Source organism: Tachysurus fulvidraco, chromosome 21, assembly GCF_022655615.1.
Source record: "Tachysurus fulvidraco isolate hzauxx_2018 chromosome 21, HZAU_PFXX_2.0, whole genome shotgun sequence".
Classification (NCBI taxonomy): Eukaryota; Metazoa; Chordata; class Actinopteri; order Siluriformes; family Bagridae; genus Tachysurus; species Tachysurus fulvidraco.
Genome location: NC_062538.1, coordinates 22,819,319 through 22,824,318, shown reverse-complemented (window position 1 = coordinate 22,824,318; position 5,000 = coordinate 22,819,319). Strand labels below are relative to the sequence as shown.

The following is a 5,000-nucleotide window of genomic DNA, read 5'->3' as shown; positions in this document are numbered from 1 at the left end:
AAATATTATTAATGATGATGAATTAACAATAATACCTGCAATAAAAGTCCTGTATCCTGTATGTGTACAGCAGGAAGCTGTATTAGGGGGTGAGCTGAGGACAGCAGCATGGATCCTGAGTGGAGAATGTAAAGGATGAAGATGGAATATTTCTCATTGCTGCGGACTCACAAACCCATGGGGATAAAATACGGAGGGATTTGTGCAGGAGGTGGAGGTGACAAACGTAGTGGCTCATTAAACACTCAGACTTGTTAGGGATTTTTCTTCACCTCTGTGTGTAAATTGGCTGCACAGATCCACCTGAACCTCTCATGTATATTTATTTGAAATCCCAGAGAGAAAACGTCTGAATAACAAACGCAATTCTGATACAACATCTGGGTCAATCACATCGGGTTCCTGTGGTCCTTCATTATCCATCAATCAAACTGAATGTGACAGCTACACACACACACACACACACACACACACACACACACACACACACACACACACACACACACACACACACACAGTTTTAAGTTAATCCCTGAGTGTATAAACTTCACACTCTCACTGTAATTGTTCTGTCCAATAAAAACTCACACACACACTGAGAAATACTGTGTTTATCTCTGAAGGCGTCTCATTGCTGTGTAAATGAAGGCTGTGTGTGTGTGTGTGTGTGTGTGTGTGTGTGTGTGTGTGTGTGTGTGTGTGTGTGTGTGTGTGTGTGTGTGTGCGTGTGTGTGTGCGTGTGCGGAACACTACTCTCCCCATAGTGCCTCTTCACATAGTAGTGTGGAGGTGTTTTCTGGTTCTCTCTCTCTCTCTCTCTCTCTCTCTCTCTCTCTCTCTCTCTCTCTCTCTCTCTCTCTCACACACACACACACACACACAGCCTTCATTTACACAGCAATGAGACGCCTTCAGAGATAAACAATAATAAAAGAATTGTGTTTCCTGTTGCAGTGTGAAACATCTCTTACACAGAACATCTCCCATACACTAGCGTAAACTAAACAACTGCCTTTGAATCAGGACTTAGAGACAATCAGTGGAAGAAACATCGAGCAGCTCATGAATAAAAAATAAAAACTGCCAAACGGGCAAGTGACTGGAGAAAAGTTTTGAGATTTGATAATCCAAAAATGTCATAACAGCTCACAGTCAAGATAGAGCTCTGTGTGTGTGCGTGTGCGTGTGTGTCCGTGTGTGTGTGTGTGTGTGTGTGTGTGTGTGTGTGTGTGTGTGCTGACTCACACTCACTCTAAAGAATCAGCTCATAATTTACTGAAGGTCTGAACAGAGGGATTATAAGGGATGAAGCTGGGACGCTGTTGGAGGTCTGCGGTGTGTAACGACATGTCAAACCTGCACCTTCATAACATCTGCTCTGTGCTGATTGGCACGTCATGTATTTGTTTTCACCCAAAGTCAAAACAGTGAATATTCATTTCAGTAATCATGTTTAGATTATCTTCGATATTCCAATAATGCTCATCAGAAGCAGGTTGCACATAACAATCTGAGAATGTTATATATATGTCTTCTCTGTATGATTCTGTCTCAGTTCCATTTGCTCACGTTCTGCTCTGAACCCTTATTAGCTACATGCTAGCTAGCTAAATCTTTAGCCTCAGCCAATACATGATGTCCAACAAACTTTAAGTTTATTTTAAAAAATGTAAATGTAAAAAAAGTTTCATTTAAACTTGTTCAGCTTCCTTATTTTTCTGGTGGAGCCTGATATATATTGGTGTGTGTAACAGCCTGGCTGTGTAAAGCTGACAGGAAGGAGGATTGTCACAAATGTCAGGCTGATGCAGGACAGACAGCTTCATGTGACTAACTCTCTGCTCGTCAGGTTCGACCTGCTTTATCACTTTCCTCTTCAAACTGAGAGGAATAGACTGTCTGTCATCCTAGAGGCGTGTGTGTGTGTGTGTGTGTGTGTGTGTGTGTGTGTGTGTGTGTGTGTGTGTGTGTGTGTGTGTGTGTGTGCTGAAAGATGCGTTACAATATATATGTACAAAGGAAAAAGGTCACAATTCCCCAAATGTAAATGTTCTCTTTCAGCCTGAAATATTCACTTTACAAAGAAGGAGTGCTGGAGGTTTGTCTGTGTGTGTGTGTGTGTGTGTGTGTGTGTGTGTGTGTGTGTGTGTGTGTGTGTGTGTGTGTGTGTGTGTGTGTGTGTGTGTGTGTGTGTGTGTGTGTGTGTGTGTGTGTGTGTGTTTAAAGATTAAGAAATATTAAAAGGTTTAGTGTATAACGTATAATGAAGTGTGTAATGTGTCAACCTGTAAGGACACAGAACGATTCTGTACATAGTTTGGTTATCCATACCACCTGTGTCCCTCACCTGTGTCCCTCACCTGTGTCCCTCACCTGTGTCTCTCACCTGTGTCCCTCACCTGTGTCCCTCACCTGTGTCTCTCACCTGTGTTTTTCTTCTGTGTCTCTCACATGTGTCTCTCACCTGTGTCCCTCACCTGTGTCTTTCTCCTGTGTCTCTCACCTGTCTTTGTCCTGTGTCCCTCACCTGTGTCTCTCACCTGTGTCCCTCACCTATGTCTTTCTCCTGTGTCTCTCACCTGTGTCTCTCACCTGTGTACCTCACCTGTGTACCTCACCTATGTCCCTCATATGTGTCTCTCACATGTGTCTCTCACCTGTGTCCCTCACCTGTGTCTTTCTCCTGTGTCTCTCACCTGTGTCTCTCACCTGTCTTTCTCCTGTGTCCCTCACCTGTATCTCTCACCTGTGTCCCTCACCTGTGTCTTTCTCCTGTGTCTCTCACCTGTGTCCCTCACCTGTGTCCCTCACATGTGTCTCTCACATGTGTCTCTCACCTGTGTCCCTCACCTGTGTCCCTCACCTGTGTCCCTCACATGTGTCTCTCACATGTGTCTCTCACCTGTGTCTTTCTCCTGTGTCTCTCATCTGTCTTTCTCCTGTGTCCCTCACCTGTATCTCTCACCTGTGTCCCTCACCTGTGTCTTTCTCCTGTGTCTCTCACCTGTGTCCCTCACCTGTGTCCCTCACCTGTGTCCCTCACATGTGTCTCTCACCCAGTTTGTGCCCAAATAGCCGCAAAATCTCACCTTTATCTCTCATGAAAGAAGTAAGACAGGACAGCACTAAATGTGCACAGAAAGTGTCTTTAAATATGAACACATATAAATATTAATTATTAATGAGATGACTAGATAATTAGAGTCTATATAAAATCAAAACACACACACACACACACACACACACACACACACACACACACACACACACACACACACACACACACACACACACACACACACACACACACACAGATATACTTTGTACACTTTTCATTGTGCCTTATTACCTCCTGCTAAGTGTTGATAAAATATTCCGTGGGAGGAGGAGATACTGTGCACTGTGAGGGTGTTATAAAGCCTTGTTAATCTGTCAGACTGGAGTTACACATGCTCGTTATGGCTCAGTGACAAGCTCATCATGATGAATGAGAATCAGTGTTTACCTGCAGGTGCACACTTCAGCCTGATGTCAGCTGTGTGTTAAACCCTGACTGATTATTCTACTGGTTCTGCTCCTCAATGCATCTCCACTGTTTATACACACACACACACACACACACACACACACACACACACACACACACACACACACACACACACACACACACACACACACACACACACACACACACACACACACACAATGCCTGTACACACTCTGTCCCACTTGTATGTAGAAAATTAATTGCATTAAAGTGTTTTGGGGATGTTGTTACTGTTGCTAGGCAATAGTGCCTGGAGGAGTAGTTGATGTAACAACATTAAATCATCAGTATACCCAAAGTGTTGTATACACACATATAATTCACATGAATAAACACAATAATACACTAATACAACACTAATGTATCAGTTCACGCATGTAGCCATGCTTAAACACACACACACACAAACAATAAACATTATATACAGTGTGCATTAATCATCGGATGACTTAAATATAATTTATTATCAGTATTGTTTAACATTAACAAGACTCATAATTGTATTTTTATTATTTATCCATTTTTTTGATTAATACTTTTTCAATCCCAGGAACACATGGGAGGAGAAAAAACAGCATTCATCACACACTTATTCAGCCAGTCCACCTGCTGGCATGTTTTTAGATAGTTGGGGGGAAACTGGACATTTCAGGACATCTCAAACCCACATGGACATCTGGACAAGAATCACGCTGTCACAACAGGAACAAGAGCATATTCATTAATATAATGTAACGATAATATAATTCATTAATGTAATAATGATATATAAATGATGATATATAAAGATCATTATATGATATATAATAATAAGAGCAACATGTATTATTATTATTATTATTATTATTATTATTATTATTATTATTATTATTATTATTATTATTATTATTATTATTATTATGGCAGCAGATAATGACCCTGTCTCACTAGTACAGCTGCCTGAACACTTCAAGAGAGGAAACTCCAGACCAATAAACCTTGGTTGGTGTGTGTGTGTGTGTGTGTGTGTGTGTGTGTGTGTGTGTGTGTGTGTGTGTGTGTGTGTGTGTGTGTGTGTAAAATTGTATATGTGGAAGGACATATTTTCCGCTCACATAAAGTTTTCCAGCTCTTGACTCAGCTGAGGTGAGCGCCCTGATCCCCACACACTGTTCCAATTATTCTGAAATTCCAGAAATTGACTTCTAATCATTATTGTTGGCTCAGTCACCACTGCTTCAGTATACACACACACACACACACACACACACACACACACACACACACACACACACACACACACACACACACACACACACACACACACACAGGGCTCTGCTTGAGTCTCACACAGGAATAAAACATGTCCAGTTGTATGAGATGCTGGTACATGGCTTATGGGGTGGCGTCTCAAATCCCCGATCTCCACTTCCCCCCTAAGTCTGATATCGCTGCATGCTGTAAAAATGTCTAA

General features: G+C 42.0%; 1 long non-coding RNA gene across 1 annotated transcript in view; it reads left to right on the top strand.

Annotated features, from left to right (window-relative positions):
- The window catches only part of LOC125139805, a 9,278-nt gene extending 8,822 nt beyond the window's left edge, over positions 1-456 (top strand). The window contains exon 3 of the long non-coding RNA XR_007138918.1: positions 71-456. This is a non-coding gene — a long non-coding RNA (uncharacterized LOC125139805). The remainder of the gene's footprint in view (positions 1-70) is intronic.
- Positions 457-5,000: the final 4,544 nt, after the last annotated feature.